Source organism: Stegodyphus dumicola, chromosome 7, assembly GCF_044657685.1.
Source record: "Stegodyphus dumicola isolate Sdum_Otavi_A_Nest chromosome 7, ASM4465768v1".
In the NCBI taxonomy this organism is placed as follows: domain Eukaryota; kingdom Metazoa; phylum Arthropoda; class Arachnida; order Araneae; family Eresidae; genus Stegodyphus; species Stegodyphus dumicola.
The window spans coordinates 61,605,880-61,622,850 of NC_140774.1; the positions used below are offsets into that span (position 1 = coordinate 61,605,880).

General features: G+C 32.1%; 1 protein-coding gene across 1 annotated transcript in view; it reads right to left on the bottom strand.

Annotated features, from left to right (window-relative positions):
• Megf8 (multiple EGF like domains 8) overlaps window positions 1–16,971 on the bottom strand; it is a 251,267-nt gene that overhangs the window by 193,516 nt on the left and 40,780 nt on the right. The window lies entirely within an intron of this gene.

Consider the following 16,971-nt stretch of genomic DNA (forward strand, 5'->3'; position numbering starts at 1 on the left):
TAATTATATAAACGACACCCAACATTGTGGATACAATTAACAACAAGGGTATGATGTTTATTAAATAAATTTAAGAAGTTTTTAAACAAAAAAAATCAACACATTTTTAACCTAAAATGTATGTTTATGAGTAGCGTATTTTCATTATATCCTTAAAATTCTAATTTAAAATGTAATTGTCAAGAACTGAATCCTAATCTTCAGTAATATAATAAGTAATTATTACGGTTATTAATAAATCCTTCTTATAAAGTAATTGCAAATATTTCAAAAAACTTTCTGTCTGAATGCAAATATTTTTCTGTGCAAATACTTTTAATTTTATATTAATCAAGATTGCACACGATATTATTTATTTGCACTTCAATTCTTACCGTCAGCTCTAGTAGAAGTTACAAATCAACTGTATTTAATTAAGGAATGACCATCTAAGTTTAGAAACAGCGTACCGTAACAGCAATTCAATTATTGGCGGCGTATCTTTCATGTCACTCCCGATTGGCAAGCTACATGATTTTTAATCAGTATTCTGGTTTCGCTAGTAACTTCACTTGGAAATCACGCTTAAACTACGTTGGTTGGTTATTTGACCATAGAAAGAACATGGGAGTTATTTGGTTAAGATGCTTTCATAGAGAACCTTTGTAAAGAGAACCTAGAAAACTACGAAAACCAACTATGCGGCTTGGGTTAGACTTCGCAACAAACAATTAGTATTTAACAATCTTCAAATGCTAGGCAATGCTGAGGCTCCAATTAAATTTCCAATTTAATATTTTAGTTGTAAATATTTAAAATATTATTATATTCTTAGACACAAAAAGACGAATTTAAGTTTTGTTAACTCGTTAGTAAACTACGAAGCCGTAGTGCAAATGAATATTCAATTTCTTTTGCAATAATTGTATTCACTTAATATTCTTGGAATATGAGCTAAAGAAGGAATGTTCTCGGAAGATTAAAGAAGTGTTTAAATCAAGTGATATTAGGTTTGTCTTACAAGCTCAGGATCAAAACGATTCTGCAATTGCCAAAGTAGTTGACTTGTAAATGGCTATGAATTAAGCAGATGACTTTTAACCTTACGTTATTCAGTCAGAAAACGTATTCCAAAGGTTTTGTATTGCATGACAATGCATTTTTTCATTATTCAATAACCAATTGGAGAACCGCTTGCATTCCGAAAATAAGTATGTGTACTCAATCGTCCTGCATGTTGCCTTCTTGTGATTTTTTTCCTTTCCCAAAAACTAAAGTTGCCTCTCAAAGGAAAGTTTTTTGACATTGAAGAGACAAAAGGATTATGAAATCTACTTTTAGAGTCGTGCAAAACAGATCTCTACAAGCCTTCCCTTCCATTACATGTTGTGCATTCAGACAAAAAGTTGCATCAGCGTAAATTCTATAATCTATTTTTATTACACTCCGATTACTTTATTAACATACAGTGAATATATACTAAACCTTTTACTTCAGCTTCAGTACTTCGGAATTTTTGACGGAATTGTTGTTTGAACTAGGACTTAGTCAAATTGAATATTTCGATAATCCAATAAATTCAAGGTCGAAGTTTCAATATTTTATTTTTGGAGGGAGGGAATTTTTTTTTTTTTCAGTTTTGGTACATTATCCTACATATATTTGCTTCGATTCTTTATTTTTTCCATAAAAGCGAAAATCTTACGCATGGTATACATATAATGCATAACTTCAAATTACAATTTAATAATATGCAGGGTGGTTACAATTAAATGTCCCCTTTGAAACGGTCATAAAAGGAAAACTACTGGATCAAATGTTATCAAACTTGGTAACCGTGTCTAGGATGTCATGGGAATTTATTTTCCATGAAAAAAAGAAAGTTCGAAAGCTCACCACCAGGGCGGAAATGGCACTGTATGCAGTATTGTTAAACGAAATATGGGTCGGAATCTAACTTAACCTTTTGTTACATGGGTTAAATATGTTGTATACCCTTAAGAAACTCTGAAGTAAGCAAATTATCATTTAAAGGCGTTAAATTTGATAAAAGTCGAGTGTGCCACTTGTGTAAGGGAGGAATTCTTCTGTGAAAACCATGAATTAGCGATTAGAAAATGTGAGATTGCAAATCACTCGCACAAGTGTGTACAATCTGGAAATCGTTTTCTTACAGATCGCTAATTTGTAATTTTTGAAGCCTGAATTCGGCCCTTAAAGATACTGATTCAAAACGTTATTAATCGATTTGGGCCAAAGAAATCCCTCATGTTATCTACCTAGTTTCATTACATTCTCCTACTGCATTCGATTGCATAGCAGTGACCATTTGGTGTGGAATGACAGCTAGTTTCATAACTGAAATATTTTTCTCTGAAGAGCAGTCAACAGCTGGACCACTGTAATTGCAGCTCACTTAGAGTCAATGTTAAAATGTTTTGTGATACATGAACTGCAGTAACATGGCATTTTACATACTATGATTTTTATGCAGGGCTAGGCCCCTCCTCACATGTGTAGCACAGTTATTTAGGCAACATTTCACGAATAAACATCTTATAGGCCGACACTTCCCCTCTTCCCACCAGACCTCAACCTCTGTGACTTTTGGCTATAGGGTTACCTCAAAAGCACTGTTTATGGTGATAATCTAAACAATTTGGCAGAAATGAAAAATGTGATACACCGACATGTCAGTAACATTCTTCCTGATATGCTAAGAGCTGCTGTTGAGAATGCAGTAACAGGATTTAAATTGCTTTTGGAAAATACTAGACACTACACCGAACATGCTTGTAACACATTTCGGAAACGATTAAACACATTTTAAACCGATGTTTTCATGTCTTATTTCACTTCAAAAATATTGCATATGGCACCATTTTTTTCCTGGTGGTGAGTTTTAGAACTCTTTTTTTTTTTTTTTTTTACGGTGGAAAATAAATTCCCATAACCTCCTTCCCACCATGGACAGCGCAGTGGCCGACCACCTGCACTTAACGACCAAGACCAGCGACATCCGTAGAGTTGTCATTGTTCACAGACAAGCAACACTGCACCAAATAACTGCAGAAATCAATGTGGGATGTACGAGGGACGTGTCCGATAGAAGAAGTTCGCCAAATGAACTATTCTTGGCGCAACTGAAAAAAAAAAGCGTCAACATAACCTGTTGAATTTCTCCGTAAATTTCGCACCAAATTTTACAAAATTTAGTATCTAGGCATAATTTGAGTCATAGAATCGAAATATGAAAAAAAAAAAAAAAAAAAAATGTATGTTATTTTAGAAAAAGTCTGATTTTGTGTCAAAATACCTATGTTAGAATAGTGTTATATATAAATCTAATAGATATCCTAAATCACGCTTTCGAGACATAAAGAACACAATTTGAATTTCGTGAATTGGCCCAGTAGAACGGGAGATACAGAACAGTCCCATTTTTTTTTAGCAGTGTACATTCATGATGATGTAAACAGATGGTAAAATTTGTTTAATTGGCTTCTTTTTTTGTTTTTGGATCTTACACATCCCTCCTTGGGAAGTGTATACATCTCCTCAGACATCAGAGATGTACACATGCCAGAATCCAAGTTTCATTGTTCATGTACCCCTATATTACTGTACTATTGCATCGCTGTACCTCTGTATCACTAAGTCCCAGCATATACTCCCAAAATCCTATGTAGAAGAACATACCATTCAACTGGAGTACACAAGATCACATATACATAAAACATTGCATATAATATAATACTTATATAATAATATGACAATATCCATAATTTCATATAACAACATTTAATATCTTACAGAATAGTTAGTAGCATTTTGTTACCATCCATACACATAAACAAACCTTTAACAGTAATTCTTGGTTATTATAATAGAGAACACACATACAATAGCTTTTTTTAAATCACAATAAGAACAAGAATAATATATGCATGTTTCTATAAAAGGTATATACATAAGGTTAACTCAGTTTGCTCTATTATGATGCCATCCAGTCACAGAGCTGTTGCTGGAAAATCTGGATAAAGCATCTCTGTTTCCATGCTGTTGTCCATTTCGATAAGAAATCCTTACTTTATATCTTTGTAAAGCCAACGCCGAACACACAAGCTTGGATCTGTGAAGTTAAGTCTGTGCTAGATACAATACCGGATTATGGTCAAATACGACCTGAACTTCTGCTCCAAAAATTCATGCAAAATCTTTCTGAAGAGCTGCCAAAATACTGTAGGGTTCTCTCTATATCATAGACCACCTGCTTTGACAAGGCATTAGATTTTTGCAGAAAAAAGCTATTGGGTGTTCCTTCCCTCGATCGTCTGTTTGTGACTGACTGGCACCAATAACAAACACTGATTCATCAGCAGATAGTTGGAAAGGTTTACTTAGTATAGGAGTGAATAGTGATGGCATATCGGAAAGAATTCACTTTAATTTCTGAAAAGCTGTTTTTATTTTGTTGCCCCATGGGATGTTAAAGGGTATTTATTCTCTTCTTAAAGTTTGTTAAGGGTTATACCAAAGTGACAAAATTTGGAATGTAATCACAGCAGTAGCTAGCAAGTCCTAAAATACTGTGTAGCCAGTCTAGGCATCTTTTTCATAAGATTCTACTTTTTCTGGATGCAGTGAATGCTTTCCAGAACCTATAATACAGCCAAGAAATTTCCCTTTGGTTTTTGTAAAAAGGCATTCTTCTATATTTACAGTAAGGCCTACTCTTTGTAAGGTCATGAATACCACTTTTGCATGTTCTAAGTTCTTGGTAGTCTTCAGAAAATATAGCCAAATCATCCATATATGAGTGACATTATTTCTTATACCTTGTCCACTACTTTTTGAAATGTACTTCCTGCAATTTTTATACTCTCCACTGATAATGGCCTGCGTGCAGGAAATGCTGTAAAATGCTTCTCTTCTTCTCTTGCTGGGATCTGCCAATATTACTTTGTCAACAGGGTTCATAGCCACATTTTAGTTAACAAAATAAGAACCTATAAGCACTTTTCAAGCACATTTTAAGAAAAAAAATAAGCACCTGTCTAATAACATTATACACAACTGCATAACCTTAAAAATTAGACTAGTAATTTAAAATATGAGAAATGCAGAATTTATTAAGAAAGAATACTTTTTTTTTTTTTTTTTTTAATTTTAAATAACAGTTCAATTTACAGAACTAGTTTACAATGAGAGGAAAAATAACTTTGCAGAACTAAACTATATTAAAAGATTTAATGATGAAATTTCAGTTCAAAATAGAGAAAATAAATAATAATAAAGCATATTTATTGTATTCGCTTGGAACCTAATAATAAATACAATTTATGTTTCCACTCATATTGATATTTAAATAATTTAAATCTAAATTCTGAACATTTTCTAAATTTTCATTGTGTATCAGTTTTCCCTTAACAGATATTGCAAGCAAAGTAATTTAAGTAAAAAAGAGGAACATTTCTGAAATCAGAAGACAGAAATTTGCTTCAAGCAGTCATCCTTTAACAGTAAAAGCTTAACTAACACGCATACTTGGAAATTGGCGAATATTCGGACAGTCGAGCGTAACTTGAAAAAGAGGAATGGCAGGGGGGCGGGTTAGACTGTAGCCGCTTTTTAAATTTTTCCCCTATATAAATGCTTTTGACATTTCGATATGCACATCATATAAAAATAAACCAATGGAACTGAAAAATATTCTGCTTAGCAAGCACAGTAAAACTCTTTTAAGTGTTCACAAACAAATCTCGGACAGAACATCAAAATTAATTATCTCTGCAAAATATCGAAAGAGTTATTGCACAATACGTTCGCCGTCATTCTTCCCTACGTGATATTACGCAATCAGGGTTCGTACACATTTCCTTACATGAAAATTAAGGACTTTTAACAGGGTTTATAGCCACATTTTAGTTAAAAAAATAAGCACCTATAAGCACTTTTCAAGCACATATTAAGAAAAAAATAAGCACCTGTCTAATTACATTATACACAACTGCATAACCTTAAAAATTAGACTTGTAATTTAAAATATGAGAAATGCAGTATATATTAAGAGAGAATAAGCATTACCTCAACCATGGAAAATAATTACTTTTTTTTAAAATTTTAAATAAAAGTTCAATTTACAGAACTAGTTTACAATGAGAGAAAATAAAAAACTATGCAGAACTATAAACATATCACAAGATTTAATGATGAAATTTCAGTTCAAAATAGAGAAAATAAATAATAATAAGGCATATTTATTGTATTCGCTTGGAACTTAATAATAAATACAATTTATTTTTCTACTCATATTGATATTTAAATAATTTAAATCTAAATTCTGAACATTTTCTAAATTTTCATTGTATATCAGTTTTCCCTTAACAGATATTGCAAGCAAAGTAATTTAAGTAAAAAAGAGGAACATTTCTGAAATCAGAAGACAGAAATTTGCTTCATGCAGTCATCCTTTAACAATAAAAGCTTAACTAACACGCATACTTGGAAATTGGCGAATATTCGGACAGTTGATCGTAACTTGAAAACGAGGAGCAGAAGGAGGGGTAGACAGTTGCCGCTCTTTAAATTTTTCCGCTAAATAAATGCTTTTGACATTTCGATATGTGCATCGTATAAAAATAAATTAATGGAAATGAAAAATATTCTGCTTAGCAAGCACAGTAAAACTTTTTTAAGTGCTTATAAACAAATCTTGGACAGAACATAAAAATTAATTATCTCTGCAAAATATTGCGAACGTTATTGTGCAATATGTGTGCCATAATTCTCCCCTATGTGATATTACGCAATCGGAATCAATGCCGGTATTGGGAGAATAAAGAACTAAATAACTGGGGTGTTTTTCATTCTAATTTTTAACAGGCGGCGTTAAATTTCCGGAATAGAATCATTCTTCGCTTGGGTTGGTAGATCACAGAACTTTTAGTCCTATTCAATCCAGATTAGAAAATGACAAAAAAAAAAAAAAAAAGGGGGGGTCCGTTGCTTGTTTTGCAGCGAACTGTAACAGTTTCAATATTCGAGATTTTGCGGAGAAAGGGGAGAACCTCCCAATCTTCGTACTGTATAATGTATTGGCCAAAAAAATAAAATTATTTTGACTATTCGATTACTTTCCCTTTATTTAAGCCATTCCGAATATTATTCCTTAGAAAGCTAATCTGTGTCAAAACACAACGATATTTGGAAGTTTACTATACTTCAGCAATTACTGCAATTATGTTATTATAAACATTCATACATATGCTCATAATATAAGCATAATGATCATAATAAACACGAATATGAACTAACAAAAGGAGAATGGAAATTATTAAGATCTTGATAGAAATTCAAACGTGTGTAGTATTTGGATGGAAGTAAAAGAATGCCGAATGTACCGGAATTTTCTACTGCTTTCGCAATTCTTTGACCAATAGAACGACGGGCACCTGGCTGTATTCTTCGTGAATACCAAAGGTTATGTTAATGCAGAGAAAGGGGGAAAAGCTATTTCCGGGCCGGGAGTATGATTCACCATCTGACATTCTATATTAGGAAGAAAAGTTGTTTATTTAGTTTCAGCTTTGGTACGGGGAAAAATAGCACGTTCATTAAAAAAAAAGCACAAAAAGAAAAAAATAAGCACTAAAAAAAAAAAAAAAAAAAAAAAAAAAATAAGGGCTTTAAATAAAAAGTAAGCACCTATAAGGGCCTTTATATTTTATTTTCAAATATAAGGACTTATAAGCACGTATAAAGACCGCTACGAACCCTGTTTAAGGACCATCAAAGAAAAAATTAAGGACCTATCAGCAAACAAACAAAACAAAACAAAACAAAAAAAAAAAAAAAAAAAAACGAATAGAATAAAGCAATTATCCATACAACCGACTTCATGCTTGTAATTTCACTTTAAGAAACTAACAGAAGTGTGTATTATGCACTATTATTAAATTCACTTTAATACTTACCATAAAACAATTTTGAAAATTAAACTAACTCCCTACAAGTTATGAAGTAGATAACATTAAATTAGGAACATAATTTCTTTAAAAACATGTATAAGTGTATTTTACACTAATAACAGTCACTATTTTAGAGATTTACATGATTATTATTTAACTTATTTGATATTTATTTAAACACAGTCAACTACTATTATAATCACAATGTAAGAATATTTTGCAGATTAAAATAACTGATTTGTAAACATAAAATTTATTTCCTTGGTTTTTTTGAAAGATACTAGAATAATAAACTGTACAATAAAAGATACAAAACATTTGTGCTTTTTTAAAATCTGAAATCTTTTCAGCGATTTTAACATCTAATTTATTTATGTCTATTTCCTTTTCTTTAACTATTTTTCTATGTTCATTTGCTTTGATAAACAAATCAATGTTCATGCTGGTCTCAGCTTCATCTGCTTCTACTTCTTCATTAATATCTTTAATGTCCCTTTGAAGAAATTTGTTCTTCTGCTTCATATAATCAATTTCTTCCTCAATGATATTTCGTTTCCTCTTTGAATTTTCAGATTTAGTTAAAGATTTTTGTTCTTCTAAATACTGCATATATTTAGACCTTGCAGAAGCTGCTGCTGATCTCATTTCTTTATTAATTTCGATATTAAGAACACCTCCAGAAAATTTTATGTAATCAAATACTGTGCGTTGAAAAATGTATGATGAGTCACTTAAATTTTCAATTTCAATTGCTTTATTTACAGAAAAGCCCCTTTCCACAGAGGCCTGTCCATGTGACAAGATAAGAATCATTTTCACTATTTTCTATACTTTTGAATAGTGAAAATCATGAAAATAAGAAGTGAGAAATGTGTCAAGAGAAAGATTTTGAGGATCAAAATTAGAAAATGAAATTTCATGTAAATTTGTATTAACTACTTTGTCTAAAAACTCTCCAAACTGCAGCAGAATTTCATCCCAATCATCTTGTAAAACACGTTTATTCTGCATTAATACCGTTAGAACTATTTTCATTTTGTTCTGGGCTTTTTCTGGACTTTTAACCATCAATCGCGGGTCTATACAAGATGCATTTCGAATAAGAGAAAAATTTATTGGACATTTAGACATTAAGTGTTGTACTATTGTTAAGACACATTGTTGACCTTTTTGTTTCAATGCAAAACTTTAAGCTTGTGAAATGTCCTTCTTGCGGCATTTATCATTCATTAACTGCTCAGCAATGAATCCCAAATAAACTTTACTTTTATCATTATAACAATTTAGATCATTAAAATTAAATTTATAAAAATTTTCTGCTTTAGTTATTTTTGAATATTCTAGTTTCAAAATTTTAAAGTGCTGAAGGCAATCATTTACAAGTTTTAAGATATCTTCAGCAAAAAAGGGAATAAGTAGTTTATCACTTTGATAATATTCAAGGAAAGGCAATAATATTTTCGACAGAGAGAGAAAAAATTTTAATTTTATAAGAAATGTTTTATCTTTAGTTGCCTCCAAAATATTTGAGAAGGATTTTGATGAATTTTTTTAAACTTCCCCATTTTAACTTCTTTAATGTACAGCAGCAAGTCATCCCATATTTCGATGGCTCTTTCAACTGCTGGGAAATTTTGCAACCATCGGTGTAAGAAGAACTTCACAGGTAGCTTTTTTAAGCCAGATATACTTAAAAAATCTTCACGTCTTGCAGGAGAATCTTTAAAAATCCAATATAAGGAAGATAAGAATGATGGAATGTCCCAGCCAGTGGATGATATCCTATGCTTGAAAGCATTGTTAAGAATGTGTAACTACATATCTCTAATGTCAAGCATTGAATGTTATATTCCTTGTCAAGTCCTGTTGCAATAAATCATAAAATTTCCAGTTTACTGCAGGACCATCCATCGATATTTGTAAGAGTTTTGACAAGTCTAGTTTTTCAACAAATTCATAAAATTTGGATAATAATTTCACTTGTTGCATGCCCTATAAATGCAGAAGTAAGGTACTGAGTTCTGACTTTATTTTTGTGATGCCAGTACCTCACATAAATATCTAGTTGCTTCTTTTGATTTGTCAGATTAAGAGTCTCATCAAATAGTAATGTAAAAAACTCAGCATTTTTACAATGCTTTAGTAACAAAGTTTTAAAATAAGGGCCAAGACCAAAATAACAGACATAAGCACATTTCTTTTCACCACATGAAAACTATTTTGCAATGGAACTATCCGGGAACATTTTAGTGAATAACGGCCAATATCATCGCACGATTTAAAAGAATAGTGGCTTTTGATGCACTTAAAAGCCCACAATATTTCTGCATCTGTAACTTCAGATTTGAAAAGAAAAGAATTGATTTTATTATTTTCTACACTTATTGATGTTGAATTAGCAGTTACATCTTTTTCTGAAGTAGATGATTCTTACAAAATTCATGATACTGTTAGAAGAAACTCTGCAGTTGAGAAGGGAAAGATGTTTTGCAGCTAAAAGGGGCATTGCATGCAAGGCATTAGTAAAATTAAGTATCGCATATATATGTATATAATGTATATATATATATATATATATAATAAGAAATCTATATATATAATAAGAAATGTATACTGAAAATATAAATTTTTTACTATATATATATATATATATATATACAGTACATATATATATATATATATATATATATACAGTACAAATTCTGAGATCCGGACATCCAATATCTGGAATGATCTAAAATCCGGACCTCAAAGCCACCACCAACCAATTTTTTAGGGCTTTTTTGGAGGGATGCTTTACGCATGCGCATTAGATTTTTTTCCTCATCATAAAAAAACATGCCGGAAATCCCGATTCTTAATCTCAGTTTGGCGCTAAACAAAATATCTCATTATTGAAGAAATAATTATTTTAGCATAAATTTGTGTGATTAGTAACTTGACTCCATAGCTGCGTATCTACTTGGCATAATCTCATACCGAAACATTTATTAATTTTACAGCAACTAATATTTTATATCCTTGATGCCGAAATCGCGAATCATTATTTATTGTATTTTGCTTTCACCACCGCATGACATCTTGAGTGATGACTCATGCAGCGACGCCAAATAACAGAGTATTATCCGATCATAGATTTAAGTTTAATGCGCTAAAATGTTGACAAGGGGAGATTTAACAGAAATTTCTTTCCTTATGCTAAAAATAGATTTTTGTTAATGATACTCATAGGACAAACGATTATATTTAGTGCTATTTGACTTAAGAATAACTGATTTGTTATTCACATAAAGCCAGAATCAGTGCCAGAGCTCGCATGGCCGCACCAGGCGGCAGAATTTAGGGAAGTTAAACATAAGTTTTTGATTGCGATGACAATGCCCCAATCATCAATCAATTAACGGAGGACGAAATCTGTAGTATGGTTCTAAATCCAGAAAATACAGCTACCGATAGTGAAGAAAGTAACAGAGAGGTTAATAAACGAGAAAAATTTTGATTGACAAGTTATTCGGAATTCTCGACACAGCAATTACAGGACTTGAACAATGGAACTTAATACCTCAACAAGAAATTATATGTCTATAGTATTAGTCTAAAGTATCAGCAGAGAAAACAAATCAAACACCTCACATTGAAAGAAATGTTTAATAAAGTAAACATATAAATATTAAGCTCTTTTCTTTTGTAAATTTTGATACCCTTTAAATCATAAATGCTTCATTATTTCATAAATCACGATTTCATATTTTCAATTTTATAATTTCTATGTGCCATCTTACTAGATTTAAAATGATCTAATATCCGTAAAAATGTCAAATCTGGGATCACCGAAATCCCGACCTCGGACTTTGTACTGTATAAATATATATATATATATATATAATATGGAATGTATATTTTCAGTTAAACTTCTACCCAATAACTTTAGTAATTCATGAAAGTTAATTTTGCGTCTAGTTAATTCAGGAAAATTAGTTTCAATTAGTTGTTTTCAGCTTTAAAAATATTAAAAATTTTTTAATTAGTTAGTTGTTTTCAACTAATAATTGTATCGCCATTAGCAAAAATAATGCATTACTATCAACAGCATAGGATTAAACCAAATACTTAATTGTCTATTGAAGCTTCAAAACATATTTCTGAACTTCACTTTTTCTCGGCTAGCGTTACCGAATTTGCCTTTGGCGACCTAAAATAGAAATGGAGCCAACAGATTTCCTGCGAAATCGATAACAGACCCTCTGCAGAAATAAACTCATAATCCCGATATCCCATACATATAGTATGTGCAAAAGAGAATAAACTCCGTGGAAGGTGATAAAAAATTAATTTATGGCTTAATTGAAACAAACACAGAAATTAAGCTAAGTAAACCCGTGTAAAAACAAATTGAAATGATAAAACGAAACTTAATTTTCATGTGAATTTTCAGTGCTGATTCTCCCATTATAGAAATTTCAATTTGTTTCAGACAAAGACCACATTTAGCTTTATAAGGATTGTCATCCATCAATATCCAGTCTTTGTAGTCAGCTTGATGAAGCCACAGTTTATTGAAAATGCACTTTCCAGGCATCTCGTTCTGGGATTGCTCTAATTTTGGCAAATATTTTCAGAATGCCCCCCCCTTTTTTCCTCGAGCACCTTCATCATCACTTTCGCCTCTTAAAGAACTTCCGGCTTCACGCTTTCATCACAATCTTCCTAAATTTATGGATAATACTTGTTTCGAAAGATTGGGTGAATAGCCAATCAGACACCGATACTTTTGTTCGGGTAGCTAATTTTTTTTTTTATCGTTTGCAACGCAAATCCGCCAACAGTTTGGTTAAGAGCCGTGCAATTTTAATTCCATATTCACGAGAAATGGCAATTCACACATAGAATGGCAATCATTAGAAATGATAAGAAATGTCAAATGAGCAAAATTAAGAACCGTTTATTAATTTTGGCCAAAATTAAGGACTTTTAAGGTCCAAAAATCATTTTTGAAAAAATTAAGGACTTTTAAGGACTGTACAAACCCTGGCAATTAGAATCAACAGCTGCCAGTATTGGGAGAATAAAGAACTAAATAACTGGGGCGTTTTTCATTCTAATTTTCAACAGACAGCGTTAAATTTCCGGAATAGAATCATTCTTCGCTTGGGTTGATAGACCGCAGAACTTTTAGTCCTATTCAATCCAGATTGGAAAGTGACAAAAAAAAAAAAAAAAAAAAAAAAAGAAAGAAAAAAGAAAAAGAAAGAAAAAAAGGTCCGTTGGTTGTTTTGCAGCAAACTATAATAGTTTCAATATTCGAGATTTTGCGGAGAAAGGGGAGAACCTCCCAATCTTCGTACTGTATAATGTATTGGCCAAAAAAACAAAATTATTTTGACTATTCGATTACTTTCCCTTTATTTAAGCCATTCCGAATATTATTCCTTAGAAAGCTAATCTGTGTCAAAACACAACGATATTTGGAAGTTTACTATAACTTCAGCAATTACTGCAATTATGTTATTATAAACATTCATACATATGCTCATAATATAAGCATAATGATCATAATAAACACGAATATGAACTAACAAAAGGAGAATGGAAATTATTAAGATCTTGATAGAAATTCAAACGTGTGTAGTATTTGGGTGGAAGTAAAAGAATGCCGAATGTACCGGAATTTTCTACTGCTTTCGCAATTCTTTGACCAATAGAACGACGGGCACCTGGCTGTATTCTTCGTGAATACCAAAGGTTATGTTAATGCAGAGAAAGGGGGAAAAGCTATTTCCGGGCCGAGAGTATGATTCACCATCTGGCATTTCATATTAGGAAGAAAAGTTGCTTATTTAGTTTCGGCTTTGGTACGGGGAAAAATAGCGCCTTCATTAAAAAAAAAAAAGCACTAAAAGCAAAAAATAACCACTAAAATATATATATATATATATATAAGGGCTTTAAAGAAAAAGTAAGCACCTATAGGGGCCTTTATATTTTATTTTCAAATATAAGGACTTATAAGCACTTATAAGGATCGCTACGAACCCTGTGTCAAGTCTAACACTATGTATTGTGCTAATAATACATCAGTGTTATTAGCAAGCACTGATGCTAATAATAATAAGCAATATTATGGCATGTTATCATAATGCAATTTTATGGCACGTTACAGCGGATACACATCTGGAACTGTAAATTTATTTAACTATCTAAAATCAACACACAACTGTAAATTCTCGTGTTTTTTGCTACACGTACAACAAAGTGAGACTAATCACTACTGCTAGGTCTACTAATTCAACCTTTAACAACTCATTAATTTGTCGATCAACTTCTTGATGTGCAAAGGCGATTCAATATGGGCATAATATTTTAGGAGTACACCTGAAAATAACTCTGACAGAATGACCATAAACTCTTGCACTATCAGGATTGTTAATAAAAACATCCACAAATAAGTATAATATATTACCGAGATCATGACATTGTTGTTTATCCAGTTGTGTGTGACAATTTTTAACATAGTTTCTAATATCTTTCTATGTATTTTTATTTTAGCCAGTGGAAATGTAATGTATATATCCATAGTCATCACTCTGTTCAAAGATTAGTTCTCTCTCCTGCATTCTAGACATATATGGACGTAATTTATTTATTAAACGCTCTTGTACTTCCATTTTCCAGCTGAACTAAAGCAGAATGTAGTATCATGAGCTTTACGATGGTAGCTATTCTTTGCCAAGTATTATGTGATGATGATGGAACCAAGATTAACACTTTATTTCCTACTTCGAATGCTTTCTTATGTGACCTCATATTATACCTACAAGTTTAATTACTCTGAGTTTTATTTGTATTTTTATACCCTGTAATATGAGCACTTCATAACTTATCTTGCAAATCGTCTACATAGGATTCAATGAGATGTGAAGATGCAACTGGTGTACCTCTCTTACCAGGACAAAAGTCCTTAATTCACGTTAACAGTCCTGTACGTAGATAACCATACACCAACTGATAGGGAGAAATACGAGTAGTGCTGTGGGGAACTTTGCGGTATGCGAATAACAAAATTAAAAGATGAAAATCCAGTCATGGTAAAGGTCTTGAATGTTCTTATTCAACATTTCTTTCGGTGTTCTATTCTATCATTTTACTGCACCCATACATTCAGAGTGACATGGGGTAGAAAATATGTGAGACCCCAAACATCTAAAAAGGCTTTTATTAGCAGCGAGGTTAAAATTAGTCCCTTGGTCAGACCAGACAATTACGGAAAAACCTGTTTGGGTAGAAATTTTTATGATGATATCATGAGTCATTTTTGCTTGTATTGTTCTTACTGGCATGGCCTTTGACCATAGTGCAGGGTAAAATTGCACAACTCGTACAGCCACTTAATATACATCATACCTTTTAAATTTTAGGTGTCATTTCATGTCAACTGTGCCTTTTCCAACAAAAAAAAAAAAAAAAAAAAAAAAAAACACTCCCTAGTCAACCATGTTATTTCTCATTGTGTTCGTCTTCCTGCAATATCTGTGATGAAGACTGAGAAGTGTGTCGTGGTGTGGTGTATTTAATTATGGCAAAGCACACTAGGGCTATCTGCTTAACGGGAGGGATGCCTTCGTGGAGGACTTTCTAAGGGTAACTGGCTCGTATACACGTTACACATGGGGAAAACCACGAAAACACCCATGCAGCCAGCCCGTTCGCGGGATTCGAACCTCGGACCGAACTACCAGTGTTCAGTGACTTTACCGCTCGGCCACTGGTGGGCAATGAAGACTGAGAAGAAAATATGATTCAGTGCCGAAAATGCAAAAGATAGGTACACAACTTATGTGCTGGATTTGACAAGTAAATGAAAAATATCCTTGTGATCATTGTTGCAATCAAATGTATAAATAAATTAAATGAGAAAAAGGGAGTTTTATTATTATTGTTCAATTTTATATGTAGTACAACTTAAGCTATACATTGTAAGACTTAGAATACTGGTTGTCTAAGTTGTATTAAGTTTGTGTTCATAAATTTTATCCAAGAAAGCAGCCTACGTAGAATTTTGTTGTAGTAAATATCAGCAATGACAACACAAGATATTATTACTATACATAATTTTTATTTTTTTCACTGATCTTGTTATTTATACCTATTTTTTCTCAAGGAGTATCACTTATGCAACCTTACCCTACACAAATCTATGGCATCTGTTTACAAATAATAAATTTATGTTCTCTATGCGATGGTGGTTCTAGTGGACCAATACAGTCTACACTCCATAATTCAATTCTGTACATATCACGAGAAATCGACTTGATAGTTTCTAGGATCATTTGCTTCAACATATCAGGGTGATTTATTTTTTTGTTTGCAAAGAACAAAAGCTCAGTGTGAAAAAAAAAATCCTGCAGCCCATGTACCAGATTCATATGGGGTGTAAAAATATAGTATTCCACACAGAAAACTATATTCTGAAAGGTAGCCAAAGGAAAGGGAATATTCTGTTTCAATCTCTGATTTCTACTCCAACTTTTTAAATAGGAAGAGGTTTTGTGGTTTTCTCCATAACTAAATAGCTCATTGTAGTACTTTACAAGAGAGGAGTTCTACTCAAACTAAAGGGTTGAAGGTTATATTAATACAGAGCAATATTTCTTAGACAGCTGAGATGTAGGCCTGCAGTAATCCCTAATGCACTAAGTTGTGCCCTTTCTAGCTTTTTAAGAATAATATCTGAAATGCAATCCTGACATACTTCAACCATTCCACCTAGTGGCACTCCCTCACTACAGTGAGGCAGCATAGCAGGACTTGAGGGTGCCTCATAATCATTGTAACCACCAGGTCACTCTGTCTGCAATTTCAACACTTTCTTACTCCAAGATTCCATGATTTATCATATTTTTAGCTTTCTTTACAAAAACAGAAATCACTGTCAGATTTCTTTCCTAATTCAAAGCTAAAATCTAATCACTATTTATCTCCCTCCAACAAAAAAAGATAAGCAGTTAAAATTAAATGAACTATG